Genomic DNA, 18709 nt, shown 5'->3' with positions numbered 1-18709 from the left:
GCATGTAACAAAATTGCACTTGTATTCCATAAATGTATGTAAAGTTTTAAAATGCAGAATTTATCAAGGAAGAAATGTGACCCACAAAGAGCAGAGAGGAGTGAAACAGGAAAGCCACCCAGCCAGAACTGGTGTTGAGCTAAGAGGGGCTCTCCACTGCAGGAAAATGGTGAGTAAGCAAGAGCTGCTGGTGACTCACCCTTCTGCTATGGATCTTTGAAATCCTGGGCCCAGAAAATCCCCCAACACCTTCCCCACAGGGCTCCCCAACTGACACAGAGAGCTGCATGGAGTCTGGGCAGACCCTCCAGTCAGGGCCACATGGAATCCTAAGGGCCTTGGACTCCTGACCACAATAGTGCCAGTTGCTAAAGCTCTGCCACTAGGGGAGGACAGGCTCTCTCACATGCCCCCAGGATAGGGGTCATACCTACAGTGCTGAGGAGCAGACTCACCTCCTGTCTCTACTCTATCTCCTACAGAAGCCCCACCTCCACTACACCTCGCCTGGAAATGCCCTCTGGCCTGGGTCCCAGCACAGCCACTTAGCCCCCACCTAAGCACTCAGGCTGGTTGCAACTCTGCAGACAGAGCTCCCAGAGGTAACTGACAAGTCTGCTGTTTCTGCAATTGCCATGGCCCCAGGCTCTACCTCTTGTAGGTAGAGAAGAACTGAAGAGCCCAAGAACTATTATAGGCTTCCAGCATACCACGGCTGCCTTACAGAAAAAGTGGACAAACTGTTTTCCACGTGGGTCTCCTTCCCTGCTACTCTTCACTGTATAGAGTCTCCTGATGTGGGCCCCCAGCACAGCCATTCTGCCCCCGACTACTCCCATGGGTTACTTCAGTCAGTGGCCATCTCTGCATCTCTCCGCAAGGGAGCTTTCAGAGGCAACTCATAGGCTCCCTGCCATTACCACTGTAGCAGTACCACCATTGCTGGCCTTGGTCTGGGAAAAGAATGAAGACCCTGATTGCTTTGCCAGCACTTCCAGCATGCCACAACCACAAGATGGAGAGAAGCCCAGTCTCTCTTCTCTGTGGGCTTCTAGCTCCCTTCTCTTCACCAGGTGGAACCCTGGGCTTAAGCCCACAGTGCAGCCACCTCACCCTTGGCTAAACATTCTCACTGACAGAGGCTCTGTGTCTCTCTGGGTTGGAGTTCCCAGAGGCAACTGACAACCCTTCTGCCATTACTGCTGCAATGATCCTGCCCTTGCTGCCCTCAGGCTGGAGAAGAAACAAACAGCCTGAGTGTTTTGCTCATGCCTCCAGCAGGCCACAGCCAACAGATGGAGGGGAGCCCATTCTCTCCTCCCTATTGGCCCCAAATCCCCTGCTCTTTACCAGGCAGGGGTCCCAGCATGGGCCCACAACGTAGCTGCTCCATATCTGACTGATCAATCTGATTGGCAGCAAGTCTGCATATCTCTGAGGTGGTACCCCAAGAAACAAGTGAAAGGCCTTCTGCCATTGCCAAGGCCAAGGTCCCCATCCCTGCTGCTCCCAAGCTGGGGAGGGAATAAAAAACTTGAGTTAACCCCAGGGCCATGATGCCAGCCTGGGAGTGCCAAGCCAAGACCTGTGGCTAGTACTCAAGTGGAGGAGGAGCCCCCACTCTCACAGCACTGAAAAGGGGAATGGCTGCAAACACAAGAAAATACAGAGGACCAGTGTTGCCAAGAGCCTATCCGCCGGCCATTACACTTACATGCCATCTACTCAATTGCAGCTCAAACATTAACACCAATAATACTTTGCTAATATGTCCCCCTGTGAAATGAAAGACAAGAATTCAGCCTCAAAGACACTTTGCAAAGTCTTGGGGCCTCTGAAAACATCAAGGAGTAAAACAAGCCAACTGTACTGAAATTAAAACACAGTTAAAGAAACATCAGCCTACACAAATGAAAAGAAACCAGCACAATGCAACTCTGGCAATGCTAAAAGTCAGAGTATCTCCAAATGACCACAGTAGCTCCCAAACAATAGTTTTGATTGAATAAAATTGCTGAAATGACAGAGAATTCGGAATCTGGATGCCAATGAAGATCATCAAGAATCAGGAGAAAGTTGAAACCCATTTCAAGGAATCTAAAAAATTCAGTGAAACTATTCAAGAGATGAGAGATAAAATCGCCTTAAGAAGGAACAAAACTGATCAGATAAAGCTGAAAAACTCACAAAAATACTTTGTAATACAATCATTAATATTAACAACTGACTACATCAAGCTGAGGGAAGAATTTCAGAGCTCAAACACCAATTCTTTGAATTAATTCAGACAAAAATAACTGAAAAACATATTTTTTAAATGAACAAAACCTTTAATAAATATGGGAATATGTGAAGACACAAAATCTACAACTCACTGGCATCTCTAAAAGAAAGGGAGAGAGAACAAGAAACTTGGAAAACAGTTTTGAGGATATTGTCCATGAGAATTTTCTTAACCTTCCATGAGAGGTTTAAAATTCAAATTCAGAAAATTCAGGGAACCCCCAGGATATAGTATACAAGATAACCATCCCCAAGACATGCAGTCATCAGATTCTCCAAGGTCAATGTGAAAGAAAAAAATATTAAAGGCAACTAGAGAGAAGGGGCAGGTCACTTATAAAGGAAACCCCATCAGACTAGCAACAGACCTTCCAGAAAAAATACATGCAACACAAGAGCGGGCACGGTGGCTCATGCCTGTAATCCCAGCGCTTTGGGAGGCCAAGGCGGGCGGATCACAAGGTCAGGAGATCGAGACCATCCTGGTTAACATGGTGAAATGCTGTCTCTACTAAAAATGCAAAAAATTAGCCGGGCACGATAGCAAGCACCTGTAGTCCCAGCTACGCGGGAGGCTGAGGCAAGAGAATGGCGTGAAATAGGGAAGCAGAGCTTGCAGTGAGCCAAGATGGCGCCACTGAACTCCAACCCAGGCAACAGAGCGAGACTTCATCTCAAAAAAAAAAAAAAAAAAAACACCATGCAAGACAAGAACAATTTGGGGGCCTATATTCAGCATCTCAAAGAAAACAAACTTCGGCCGGGTGCGGTGGCTCAAGCCTGTAATCCCAGCACTTTGGGAGGCCGAGACAGGCAGATCACAAGGTCAGGAGATCGAGACCATCCTGGCTAACACGGTGAAACCCCATCTCTACTAAAAAATACAAAAAACTAGCCGGGCGAGGTGGCGGGCACCTGTAGTCCCAGCTACTTGGGAGGCTGAGGCAGGAGAATGGCGTAAACCCGAGAGGCGGAGCTTATAGTGAGCTGAGATCCGGCCACTGCACTCCAGCTTGGGCCACAGAGTGAGACTCCGTCTCAAAAAAAAAAAAAAAAACAAGAAAACAAACTTCAACCAAGAATCTAATCACACCAAACTAAGCTTCATAAACAAAGGAGAAAAGATCCTTTCAAGCAAATGCTAAGGGAATTCATTACATCATCCTGCCTTAAAAGAGATTCTTGGCCAGGTATGGTGGCTCACCCCTGTATTCTCAGCACTTTCGGATGCTGAGGCAGGCAGATCATGAGGTCAAGAGATCAAGACCATCCTGGCCACATGGTGAAACCCCATCTATATTAAAAATACAAAAAAAAAAAAAAAAAAAAAAAAAGCTGGACATGATGGCATTCACCTGTAGTCCCAGCTACTCAGGAGGCTGTGGCAGGAGAATCGCTTGAACCTGGGAGGCGGAGGTTACAGTTAGCTGAGACAGTGCCAAAGCACTCCAGCCGAGCAACAGAGAGAGGCTCCATCTCAAACATAAATAAATAAATAAATAAATAAATAAATAAATAAATAAATAAATAAATAACAGAGATTCTTAAGGGTGTATTAAACATGGAAATGAATAACTACTACTGGCTACCACAAAAAAAAAAAAACACACACACAACTAAGGGCCTGCGCAACATGGTAAAACCCCATCTCTACTAAAAAACATACAAAAATTAGCGGGGTGTGGTGGTGCACACCTGTAATCCCAGCTACTCAGGAGGCTGAGGCAGGAGAATCACTTGAACCCAGGAGGTGGAGGTTATAGTGAGCCAAGATCATGCCACTGCACTCCAACCTGCGCAACAAGAGTGAAACTCCATATCAAAAAACAAAAACAAAAAAACACACACACTTAAGTACATGGGCTATTTACACTATAATGTAAATACACAATCAAGTTTACATTACAAACAGCTAACAACACAATGTCAAGATCAAACCTGTACATATCAGTATTAACCTTGAAAAAGGATGGGCAAATTCCCCACTGAAAAGGCACAGAGTGACAAGTTAAACGAAGAACCAAGACCCAACTGTATGCTGTCTTCCAGAGACCCATCTCACATGCAAGGAAATGCATAGGCTCAAAGAAAAGAAACGGAGAAGGATCTACCAAGCAAATAGAAAAAAAAAAAAAGAGGAGGAGTTACTACTCTTATTTCAGACAAAACAGACTTTAAACTAACAATGATCAAAAAAGACAAAGAAGGGCATTTCACAATAATAAGGGGTTTGATTCAATGAGAAGACTTAACTATCCTAAATATATATATGCATAAATTTGTATATATACACACATACACACACACACACATATATGTGTGTGCACCCAATACTGCAACATCCAGTTCATAAAACAAGTTCCTAGAGACTTATGAAGAGACTTAGATAACCATACAATAATACTGTGAGACTTTAAAACCCCACTGAAAGTACTGGACAATTCACCAAGGCAGAACACTCACAAAAATATTTAGGATTTAAACTTGACACTTAACCAAATGGACCTAACACTCATCCACAGAACACTCCATCCAGCAAAAACAGAATACACTATCTGCACATCACACATACTCTACAACTGACCACCACATACTTGGCCATAAGGTAATTCTCAACATATTCTAAAGAATCAAAATCATACCAACCACACTATCAGAATATGGTACAATAAAAATAGAAATCAGGCCGGGCGCGGTGGCTCAAGCCTGTAATCCCAGCACTTAGGGAGGCCGAGACAGGCGGATCACGAGGTCAGGAGATCGAGACCATCCTGGCTAACACGGTGAAACCCCGTCTCTACTAAAAAAAAATACAAAAATCTAGCCAGGCGAGGTGGCAGGCGCCTGTAGTCCCAGCTACTCAGGAGGCTGAGGCAGGAGAATGGCGGGAACCCGGGAGGCGGAGCTTGCAGTGAGCTGAGATCCAGCCACTGCACTCCAGCTTGGGTGATAGAGCCTAAATAAGCTGCTCCTGGATGACTTTTGGGTAAAGAATAAAATTAAGGATAAAATCAAGAAATTAAGTGAAACTAATAGAGACAAATATACAACATACCTAAATCACTGGGAAACTGCTAAACACAAGTGTTAAAGGGAATGTTTACAGCGCTAAACACCCACATTAAAAAGTTAGAAAGATATCAAATTAACAACCTGATATTGTATATTTTTATTTTATTGTATTTGTATATTTATTTTTGTGACACAGTCTCTGTTACCCAGGCTGGAGTGCAGTAGTGCAATCTCAGTTCACTGCAACCTCTGTCTCCCAAGTTTAATCAATTCTCCTGTTGCAGCCTCCTATGTAGCTGGGAATACAGGCTTGTGCCACCATGCCCAGCTAGTGTTTGTATTTTTAGGAGAGACAGACAAGGTTTCATCATATTGGTCAGGCTGGTCTCAAACTCCTGACCTCAGGTGATCTACCCTCCTTGGCCTCCCAAAGTGCTGGGATTATAGGCATGAGCCATTGCACCTGGTGATATATAAAGGAACCAGAAATGTAAGAGCAAATCAACCCCAAAGATAGAAGCCAAGAAATATCAAAACTGAACTAAATGCAGATTTTAAAAAAAAACTGTACAAAAATCCAATTAAAATGACTTTTGAAAGAATAAATTGATAGACTGCTAATTAAAGACAAAGAGCTTCATAAATACAATACAAAATGACTAAAGAAATATTACCACTGATGCCACAGAAATACATGAAACAATTATATAACTAATATAAACATTTCTATGCACACAAATTAGAAAACACAGAAGAAATGGATAAATTCCTAGAAACATACAACCTCCCAAGATTGAATCAGGAAGATATTAAAACCACGAACAGAGCAATACTGAGTTCTGAAATTGAATCAATAATAAAAAAGCTTACCAGAAAAAATCCTGGACCAGATGGATTCACAGCCAAATACTACCAGACATATAAAGAAGAGCTGGTACCAGCTGTACTGAAACTATTCCAAAAAAATTAGGAGGGACTTCATCCTAACTCATTCTATGAGGCCAATATCATCCTGACACCAAAAACTACCAGAAACAGAATAAAAAAGAAATTATCAGGCCAATATCCCTGATGAACATAGATGCAAAAATCCTCAAAAAAAATTAGCAAACTGAATCCAGTAGCCCATCAGAAAAGCTAATCCACCATGATCAGGTAGGCTTTATTCCTGGGATGCATAGTTATTTCAACATATAAAATTAAATGTTATTCATCACATGAATTTATTAAGATTAATGCAGTAAAGGCTTTCAATAAAATTTAACATCCCTTTATGTTAAACACTCTCAAAAAGTAGGCATCAAAGATATGTACCTCAAGATAATAATAGCCATCTATAACAAACTCACTGTCAACACCACACTGAAAGGGCAAAAGCTTGAAACATTCCTTTTGAGAACCAGAACAAAACAAGAATATCTACTCTCATGACTCCTATTAAATATAATAATGAAAGTCCTAGCCAGAGCAATCAGGCAGGGGAAAGAAATAAAAGACATCCAAAATAGGAAGAGAGGAAGTCAAACAATTTCACTGCACCAATGATACAATTCTATACTTAGAAAAGCCCACAGTCTCTGCCCAAAGGTTCCTAGATCTGATAAAGAACTTTAGCAAAGTTTCAGCATACAAAATAGATGTATGAAATCAGTAACATTTCTATACACCAACAACATCCAATCAAAAATACAATTATATTCACAATAGTCACAAAAAGAATGAAATATCTGGAAACATAGCTAACCAGGGAGGTGAAAGATCTCTACAATGAGAATTACAAACCACTGCTAAAAAAAAATTAGAGATGACAAAAACAAACAGAAAAACATTCCACACTCATGGATATGAAGGATCAATATTGCTAAAATGGCCATACTACCGAAAGAAATTTACTTTCGAATTCAATGTTATTCCTATCAAACTACCAACAACACTTTTAACAGAATTTTTTAAAAATGAAAAATCTTATTTGAAACAAACAAAAAAGAGGCTGAATATTCAAAGCTTTCTATGCAAAGGAACAAAGCTGGAGTGATCATATTATTCGATTTCAAACCATACTATAAGGCTGTAATACCTAAAAGAGCATGGATACTGGTACAAAAATAGACATACAGACCAATGGAACAGGCTAGAGAACCCAGAAGTAAAGCCACACAACTAAAACCATCTGATCTTTCACAAAGCCAACAATAAGGAAAGGACTCCCTATTCAATAAATAGTGCTGGGATAACTGGCTAGTCATATGCAGAAGACTGAAGCTGGACCACTTCATTATACCATATACAAAAATTAACTCGAGATGGATTAAAGACTTAAACGTAATATTTAAAAGTGTAAAAAACCCTAGAAGAAAATCTAGGAAATATCATGCTGTACATTGGCCCTGGCAAAGAATTCATCACAAAGACTCTAAAAGCAATTGAAACACCACCATCACAAAATTGACAAGTGAGACCTAATTAAGCTAAAGAGCTTCTTTACAGCAAGAGAAACTCCAAACAGTAAACACACAGCCTACAGAATGAGAGAAAAAACTTACTTATCCAGCAAAGGTTTAATAGCTACAATCTATAAAGGAACGTAACTCAACAAGCAAAAAACAACCTTATTTAAAAATGAAAAAAGAACATTAACATACACTTCCCAAAAGACACACATGCATCCAACAAGCATATAAAAATACTCAGTATCAGTTATTAAAAAAATGCAAATCGAAGTCACGAGATACCATCTCACATCAGTCACAACAACCATATTAAAAAGGCAAAGAATAATAGATGCTGGTGGGTGGCGAATAGAAAAAGCTTATACACTGCCAGTGGGAATGTAAGTTTTTCCAGCCACTGCTGAAAGCAGTCTGAAGATTTCTCAAAGAATTTAAAACCAAACTTCCATTTGACCCAGCAATCCAATTTTTTGGTATACACCCCAAAACTAGAAATCATTCGACTGTAAAGACACATGCATACTTATGTCCACTGCAGTACTATTTACCATAGCAAAGACATGGAATAATCTGATGTTCTTCAATAGATAAAAGGATTTTACAAATGTGATACATACATATATATACACACACACACACGTGTATATATACATATATATATATGCGTACACACACACACACACACACAATGAAATAGTATTCAGTCATTAAAAAAGATAAACTTACGTCCTTTGCAGCAACAGGATGAACCTGGAGAACATTAAGTGAAACACACCAGGCATAAAAAAATAAATACTTCACATTGTCACTAATATATAGAATCTAATAAAGTTGATATCATCGAAGTAGAGAGTCGAATGGTGGTTACTAGAAATTAGGGTGTGTAAGAGTGCAAAACAAGGAGAAAATGGTCAATGGGCAATAAGTTACAGTTAAGTAGGAGGAATATATTCAAGTGCACAGTAGAGTGACTATGGTGAACAATTTTGTATTAAATATTTCAAATGGCTAGAAAAGAGAATTTTGAATGTTCTCACCACAAATAATAAAATGAGATATCAGACATGATAAATCCCATAATTATATATGTAAATATGTATCTAATGCTCACATTATGCTCCAACGATACATAAAAGTATTGTGTCAATTAAAAACAAAAATAAAGGCCAGGCGCAGCGGCTCATGCCTGTAATCCCAGCAATTTGGGAGACTGAGGCAGGCAGATCACCTGTGGCCGGGTGTTTGAGACTTGTCTGGCCAACATGGTGAAACCCCGTCTCTACTAAAAATTCAAAACTTAGCCAGGCATGGTGGCAGGCGTCTGTAATTCCAGGTACGTGGGAGACTGAGGCATGAGAACTGCTTAAACCTGGGAGGCGGAGGTTGCAGTGAACCATGATCATGCCACTGCACACCAGCCTGGGTGATAGAGTAAGACTCCGTCTCAAAAAAAAAAAAATTATAGAAGGAAAAAATGAGGTCATAAACTAACCATCTGCCCCCAAATTGTATGGAAAGACATACAAATAAAGATAATGACAACTCACCAGAAGAGAAACCCATAAGAAAAAACTTCAGTAGCAACTAGTACTATGGTAGAAAACCTACGCTGTAATTGAGGAATTGCTGAAGCCTGAGAGTGGACAAGTTTGAGAGTGAAAATCTCCATGGAGGCCAGTCTTAGTTCCTCCTCACTTTTGAGAGTTTTATTTTCAGAAGCCTTACCAGATTCTCACAGGAGAAATAGAAAAATCTTATCTTTCTGGCATAGGGAAGGGAAATGTACCCTACTAAAAGCCACTCACAGCATTCTGTTCTTACCAAGCTCTGCCATCATTAAACTATTTTAGCAAAGCCTAACCTACTGGGGTTTTGTCAGAGTTTATATGATCTGAGGTAAGGGAAATACCCATCACCAAACTGCTGTAGTATTCAGTTGGGAAGAAGAGAAATATTCAATTTCAGACCACATGAGCCCTTCACGTGAGCGAAGGGACATAGGCAACTCCCATTCTCTCTAGCTTTCCTATCAAACCTAAGAGGGTGGGAAATGTGAGGCATTTTCTAAGATAAGAACACAGAGGCACAGACTCACTAAAAGACACAACAACACTCACAGTGGTTGGAATGAACATATCCTTCTGTTCTCAATAAATGCACCTGGACAAATTGATGGGAGCAGAGGTAATAAGCAACCTACGTTTTCCTCCCTGTATCTCATGTTCTGTGTCACAGATGTATCCTCTGGAGGACAGAGCAGTTCTCCTATGTTTCTCTAAAAGAAGTAAGATTTTTCTGACTCCCAAAGTAATTTTGATCTAGTTTAGTTCTGAAAACTAAAATCCACTAAGGAACATATACAAAGACCACCACAAATCACCCATACGGAGCCCACAGGGACACATTAGGAAATGTGACATTGTGTTGTACTAATTTTGAAGGCTGGATTATTGGGAGTTATATTTCGTTGACAAGTTCTGAGAATATACAATCCACTAGGCAGAAGCTACACAGAAAAATGAGCTTTGACATTCAAATGTTTGAAACCCAGATGGTACAACAAAAGTTTCAGAATTGTGTACTCTATGCAGCATGACTGTGGATGTGTTGACGTTTTATATGTATATTATTTGATGTGGAAATTAGTGAGGAGGCTGCATTATCCAGAATGTATATGAGATAATCAAAGTTAACCATGAAGTGGGTAAAATTAAAATGAGGATGGTGATCGTTTGGAACACTAAAGAACAAACATTGATAATGTGAGATCTACTGTTTTTCCCAGATACACGAAATACGTTTTCTTTGTTATTAAGACTAACACACTTTCTGCTTCTGTTATGCTTTAAAATGCCTTGTTTTTCCCCCAAGCTTCCATTGAACTTTCACCCAACACCTTCTTTTCTTCAACATCTTCACATTCCTTCAGGATCACAAATCTAAGAACCATGACCTGATCAGCCTTCACCTTGGCCTTCATTAATGTTCCTCACTGTGGTGGATGCTTGGTCTCCAGATATGCTTGAATCACTGCACTTAGGGAATGAGGTCAAACCTAAGTCCTTGTTCTACATTAGCAGAGTGAGGATGAGCTATGTATCTGTAACACCTGTCTCCCGAGTGTACACCAAGCCAGAATCATCAGCCCCTGCAACTGCTGGTTGGCAAGGCTTAAACAAATGTTATTTGTGAATAAATTCACAGATAACATTATCACTGTCTTTTTTTTTTTTTTTTTTTGGTCAATTTGTCTTTCAGTAGTAACGCAATATTCTTCATTGTGGCTTCTTCTAATGTGACGCATACCAGTCTACTTAAGGTCAGCAAATACTGTTCGCTTTCTCTAATGAAGTCCTTTTTTCACTCTGACATTATCCGGGGATGTCTTCATTATAGTAATTACACTGCATTCAATCGCACACATGGTGATCCTTTTGTCCCAGCATCCAAGGCAATCCCAGCACCTTCACAGCACCAGCATCTCTCCAAGAGACTTCCCAAAGAAAAGGGCCATTCAGACCATCCTGCTGTTAGTGAGCTACTTTGTGTGCTGGGTGGACCTCATCATATCATCCTCTTCAACTCTACTGTGGACATATAACCCAGTCATCCTGAGTGTGCGGAACCTGGTGGGCAATGTCTATGCCACTGTTGCTCCACTGGTACAAATTAGCTGATAAAAGGATAGTCGACATTCTCCAAAATATGCAAAGTGCTAGAAAGTTTTAACAAGTTAGCAATGGAAAACATTTCTAAACACTAGTCTTATCCTATAAATTGTTCAAGTAGCCTTGGAATTCTTTTTATCTTACTTAATAAAATGCATGGAATCACACTTTCATTAATATTTATATGCTTTCAAAACGGATGCATCCAAAAACCACGTAATTTCTTTAGTTCAATGTCTACCTTGGGTAGACATTTCCATGTCAAGTCTATTACACTTTTATTTTCATTTTATCTTGGTAGCAGAAAATGTTTCTCTCAAAGTATACTCTTAACAATTTTCTATCAGTAATCAAATCTCTCAAAAGTTTTTACTTCTGAAAAAATTTAATTTACTCTTATTTATGAAAGACACTTTAGCTAAATATCCAATTTTAGCTTTTATACTACGCTTGTTCATTAGAACGTCCCTGACTGGAAATAATATGTCAATTTGGAGTTTACACTTAATCTATAACTTATTTTAATGGGTTTAAAATAAAATTTACATGTAAATACTTGAGATCTTTATTAATGAAATTTACTTATACATTAACTATAGTCTCCATGTTGTACATTAGGTCCTCAGTCCTTATTCATATTATAAAACAGGTTTGTACCATTTGACCAGTATCTGATGCCCCCAAGACACAGCCCTTGGTCACTAGCATTCTAGTGTCCGTAACTATAATTCAAACCCTTTTTCAGACTCCACATATAATTGAGATAATGCAGTGTTCTTCTTTCTGTGTCTGACTTATTTCACTTAGCCTAATGATCTCAAGATGGTTGCAAATGGCAAGTTTTTTTTCAAGGACTGAACTGTGACACACACACACACATGTGCACACATGCACATACATATATGTTAAATTTCCCCTTGATTGTTGTTAAGATACAACAACAGGCTGGAGTGCAGTGGCGTCATTATAGCTCACAGTAACCTCTGAATTCTGGGTTCAAATTATTCTCCCATCTCAGCCTCCGAAGTAACAAGGACCACAGGGTACACCACCATGCCTAGCTAATTTGTAAGGACATGGTCTTGCTATGTTACCCAAGTTGATCTTGAGCCTCTGGCCTCAAGTAATCCTATTCCTTCAGCATCCCAAAGCAGTGGGATTACAGGTTTGAGCCATCATGCTCAACTATGTAATATTCTGTTTATTAACTTCTGTGTTAATGGACACTTAGGTTGTCTTCATATCTTACCTATTGTTAATAACGCTTCAATAAACATAGGAGTGAAGATATCTCTTCAATATAGCAATTTTACGTTCCTTGGATATTTACTTAGATGTGAGATTGATGAATCATATGACGGTTTTATTTTTAATTATTTGATGAACCTCCATGCTGTTTTCCATAATGACTTTACCATTTACATTCCCAGTGATAGTGTACGAAGGTCCCTTTTCTCTATATTCTTGACAACATTTGCTTTCTTTTGAATTTTTGATAAATATCACCTTAATATTTGTTTGAATGCGATCTCATTGTGGTTTTGATTTGCATTTTTCTCATGATTACTAATGGTTTCTTTAAAAAAAATAACCTATTTAGTTTTTGGCTGCTTTTTTAAAAAAGTGTCACTTTTTACTGTTACTTTTATTTTGGGGGGTTAAGTTTCATGAGTTTCTTGCAGATTTTGAATACTAATCCTTTATCTGATATTTGGCGTACAAGTATTTTTCTCCAATTCTATAAATAGCCTTTTAATGACACTGACTGTCTTTCACTACGCAGTAGACTTTTTAGTTTGATGTAGTCCCACTTTTTTCCTGTGCTTTTGGCGTCAAATACAAAAATTTACTGCTAGGACCAATGCCAAAGAATTTTCCTCAGTGTTGTCTTCTAGAAGATTTTTGGTTTCAAGTCCAATGTCTACATCTCTAATATATTTTAAATTAATTTTATGTATGCTGTAAAGGTTGGGTGCAATTTGTTTTTGTATGTGGATATCCCATTTTCCCAACACCATTTATTGAAGAGTTTATTCTTTCTCCATTGTGTATCTGTATGCCTTTGTTGAAAATTCATTGACTGTATACAGATGGATGAGCTCCCTATTCTGTTCCAGTGGTCTATGTGTTTGTGTTTATGCCCCATTTTGCAGTTTTGATGACTACAGCTTTGCTATATAGCTTGAAATAAGGCAGTGTAATGCTTCTAGCTTTGTCCCTCTTGCCCTCAAAATTGTTTTGAGTCTTTTATAATTCCACACAAACTGTCGATTTTTTAAAATTTTTGTTGAAAATGCTATTGGAATTCGGATAGAGACTACTTTAAATAATACACCAATTTGAGTAGTATGAATGTTCTAGTATTAATTTTTCTGATCCATGAACAGAGTATTTTTAAATTTGTCTTTTCTATAATTGCCTCCATTAATATTTTACAGTTCGTGTTGCATAAATCTTTTACATTCTTTATTATATTTATTCCTAAGTATTAGGTTGGTACAAATGTAATTGTGGTTTTTGCCATTACCAACCTAATACTTTATTCTTTTTGATGTTATGGTAAATGTAACTGTCTTCTTGATTTTTCCCAGGTATTTGTTGTTGTGGTATAAAAATGGAACTGATTTTCTTTACATTGATACAGTATCCCACAAACTTCCTTAGTTTACCAGTTCTAAATTTTTTTCATGTAATGATGAGCACACTGGCCTGTGTTTACACATTGATAGTATCTATTAAGGTATCACAGTGCCTAGAAGTGTGCTCTGTTGTATTTTTGCTGTGACAAATTCCATAGCATCTTTTAGTCTTAATCTTTTCTTAAATGCTTTGGTTTGATATTTGATAATAGTGCATGTCTTTGGTTACTTTTTAACTGTGAAACACATTTATCTCCATGACTAGTCAAACTTTCTAATAAAGTTCTTTCATAGTTTTATGTATATTTAGTTAATATAAATCAAAATGGTAAATTTTTATGATAGTTTTAAAGTTATCAAGGTTGAAAATATGTCAGTTTTTCACTGGTCATGAGTCTGTGGTTTCCTTATTTCAAACAATTATGTATGATGTCTATATATATATGTGTGTGTTTAATGGCTTACAATCTTGCCCAACATATTTGTATGCAAGTAAGCAAGTACCAATCAAAATTATTAATCAAACTATCATCTTCATACTATTCTTCAAATAGCATATTATTTGTTCTAATTAAAAATTGTGTTTGTCTTATATAATTATCAATAAAAATTAGAAAGTCTACTTCCTCTGCCCTCTTGAGAAAATCCAAAGTTAAATGGTATGTTTACTAATTTCCTTTAGAATCACTACCTTATTTTCCTCCACAATAAATGTAAACATTGGGGCGGAGCAAGATGGCCGAATAGGAACAGCTTCAGTCTCCATCTCCCAGCGCGAGCGACACAGAAGACCGGTGATTTCTGCATTTTCAACTGAGGTACTGGGGTCATCTCACTCGGGAGTGCCGGACAATCCGTGCGGGTCAGCTGCTGCAGCCCGACCAGCGAGAGCTGAAGCAGGGCGAGGCATCGCCTCACTTGGGAAGTGCGAGGGGGAAGGAGTCCCTTTTCCTAGACAGGGGAATTGAGACACACAACACCTGGAAAATCGGGTAACTCCCACCCCAATACTGCGCTGTAACACCGGCACACCGGAGATTATATCCCACACCTGGCCGGGAGGGTCCCACGCCCAGGGAGCCTCTCTCCTTGCTAACACAGCAGTCTGCGGCAATCTAACCGCAAGGCAGCAGCGAGGCTGGGGGAGGGGCGCCCGCCATCCCTGAGGCTTAAGTAGGTAAATAAAGCCGCTGGGAAGCTCGAACTGGGTGGAGCTCACAGCAGCTCAAGGAAACCTGCCTGTGTCTGCAGACTCCGCCTCTGGGGACAGGGCTCAGCTAAAGCAGCAGAGGCCTGTCCAGACGCGAACGACTCTGTCTGACAGCTTTGAAGAGAGTAGTGGATCTCCCAACACGGGGGTTGAGATCTGAGAAGGGGCAGGCTGCCTGCTCAAGTGGGTCCCTGACCCCTGAGTAGCCTAACTGGGAGACATCCCCCACTAGGGGCAGTCTGACACCCCACACCTCACAGGGTGGAGTACACCCCTGAGAGGAAGCTTCCAAAGCAAGAATCAGACAGGTGCACTCGCTGTTCAGCAATATGCTATCTTCTGCAACGTCTGCTGCTGATACCCAGGCAAACAGGGTCTGGAGGGGACCTCAAGCAATCCCCAACAGACCTATAGCTGAGGGTCCTGATTGTCAGAAGGAAAGCTATCAAACAGGAAGGACACCTATACCAAAACCCCATCAGTACGTCACCATCATCAAAGACCAGAGACAGATAAAACCACAAAGATGGGGAAAAAGCAGGGCAGAAAAGCTGGAAATTCAAAAAATAAGAGCGCAACTCCTCCTGCAAAGGAGCACAGCCCATCGCCAGCAACGGATCAAAGCTGGTCAGAGAATGATTTTGATGAGATGAGAGAAGAAGGCTTCAGTCCATCAAACCTCTCAGAGCTAAAGGAGGAATTACGTACCCAGCGCAAAGAAACTAAAAATCTTGAAAAAAAAGTGGAAGAATTGACAGCTAGACTAATTAATGCAGAGAAGGTCATAAACGAAATGACAGAGATGAAAACCATGACACGAGAAATACGTGACAAATGCACAAGCTTCAGTAACCGACTCGATCAACTGGAAGAAAGAGTATCAGCGATGGAGGATCAAATGAATGAAATGAAGCGAGAAGAGAAACCAAAAGAAAAAAGAAGAAAAAGAAATGAACAAAGCCTGCAAGAAGTACGGGATTATGTAAAAAGACCAAATCTACGTCTGATTGGGGTGCCTGAAAGTGAGGGGGAGAATGGAACCAAATTGGAAAACACTCTACAGGATATCATCCAGGAGAACTTCCCCAACCTAGCAGGGCAGGCCAACATTCAAATTCAGGAAATACAGAGAACGCCACAAAGATACTCCTCCAGAAGAGCAACTCCAAGACACATAATTGCCAGATTCGCCAAAATTGAAATGAAGGAAAAAATCTTAAGGGCAGCCAGAGAGAAAGGTCGGGTTACCCACAAAGGGAAGCCCAACAGACTGACAGCAGATCTCTCGGCAGAAACTCTACAAGCCAGAAGAGAGTGGGGGCCAATATTCAACGTTCTTAAAGAAAAGAATTTTAAACCCAGAATTTCATATCCAGCCAAACTAAATTTCATAAGTGAAGGAGAAATAAAATCCTTTACAGATAAGCAAATGCTTAGAGATTTTGTCACCACCAGGCCTGCCTTACAAGAGACCCTGAAGGAAGCCCTAAACATGGAAAGGAACAACAGGTACCAGTCATTGCAAAAACATGCCAAAATGTAAAGACCATCGAGGCTAGGAAGAAACTGCATCAACTAATGAGCAAAATAACCAGTTAATATCATAATGGCAGGATCAAGTTCACACGTAACAATATTAACCTTCAATGTAAATGGACTAAATGCTCCAATTAAAAGACACAGACTGGCAAACTGGATAAAGAGTCAAGACCCATCAGTCTGCTGTCTTCAGGAGACCCATCTCACATGCAGAGACACACATAGGCTCAAAATAAAGGGATGGAGGAAGATCTACCAAGCAAATGGAGAACAAAAAAAAGCAGGGGTTGCAATCCTAGTCTCTGATAAAACAGACTTTAAACCATCAAAGATCAAAAGAGACAAAGAAGGCCATTACATAATGGTAAAGGGATCAATCCAACAGAAAGAGCTAACTATCCTAAATATATATGCACCCAATACAGGAGCACCCAGATTCATAAAGCAAGTCCTTAGAGACTTACAAAGAGACTTAGACTCCCATACAATAATAATGGGAGACTTCAACACTCCACTGTCAACATTAGACAGATCAACGAGACAGAAAGTTAACAAGGATATCCAGGAATTGAACTCATCTCTGCACCAAGCGGACCTAATAGATATCTATAGAACTCTCCACCCCAAGTCAACAGAATATACATTCTTCTCAGCACCACGTCACACTTATTCCAAAATTGACCACATAATTGGAAGTAAAGCACTCCTCAGCAAATGTAAAAGAACAGAAATTACAACAAACTGTCTCTCTGACCACAGTGCAATCAAACTAGAACTCAGGACTAAGAAACTCAATCAAAACCGCTCAACTACATGGAAACTGAACAACCTGCTCCTGAATGACTACTGGGTACATAACGAAATGAAAGCAGAAATAAAGATGTTCTTTGAAACCAATGAGAACAAAGATACAACATACCAGAATCTCTGGGACACATTTAAAGCAGTGTGTAGAGGGAAATTTATAGCACTAAGTGCCCACAAGAGAAAGCAGGAAAGCTCTAAAATTGACACTCTAACATCACAATTAAACGAACTAGAGAGGCAAGAGCAAACACATTCAAAAGCTAGCAGAAGGCAAGACATAACTAAGATCAGAGCAGAATTGAAGGAGATAGAGACACAAAAAACCCTCCAAAAAATCAATGAATCCAGGAGTTGGTTCTTTGAAAAGATCAACAAAATTGACAGACTGCTAGCAAGGCTAATAAATAAGAAAAGAGAGAGGAATCAAATAGATGCAATAAAAAATGATAAAGGGGATATCACCACCGACCCCACAGAAATACAAACTACCATCAGAGAATACTATAAACACCTCTACGCAAATCAACTAGAAAATCTAGAAGAAATGGATAATTTCCTGGACACGTACACTCTTCCAAGACTAAACCAGGAAGAAGTTGAATCCCTGAATAGACCAATAGCAGCCTCTGAAATTGAGGCAACAATTAATAGCCTACCCACCAAAAAAAGCCCAGGACCAGATGGATTCACAGCTGAATTCTACCAGAGGTACAAGGAGGAGCTGGTACCATTCCTTCTGAAACTATTCCAATCAATAGAAAAAGAGGGAATCCTCCCTAACTCATTTTATGAGGCCAACATCATCCTGATACCAAAGCCTGGCAGAGACACAACAAAAAAAGAGAATTTTAGACCAATCTCCCTGATGAACATCGATGCAAAAATCCTCAATAAAATACTGGCAAACCGGATTCAGCAGCACATCAAAAAGCTTATCCACCATGATCAAGTGGGCTTCATCCCTGGGATGCAAGGCTGGTTCAACATTCGCAAATCAATCAACGTAATCCAGCATATCAACAGAACCAAAGACAAGAACCACATGATTATCTCAATAGATGCAGAAAAGGCTTTTGACAAAATTCAACAGCCCTTCATGCT

Source organism: Piliocolobus tephrosceles, chromosome 9 (genome assembly GCF_002776525.5).
Source record: "Piliocolobus tephrosceles isolate RC106 chromosome 9, ASM277652v3, whole genome shotgun sequence".
NCBI classification, from domain to species: Eukaryota; Metazoa; Chordata; class Mammalia; order Primates; family Cercopithecidae; genus Piliocolobus; species Piliocolobus tephrosceles.
Note: the sequence above shows the minus strand (reverse complement) of the source record.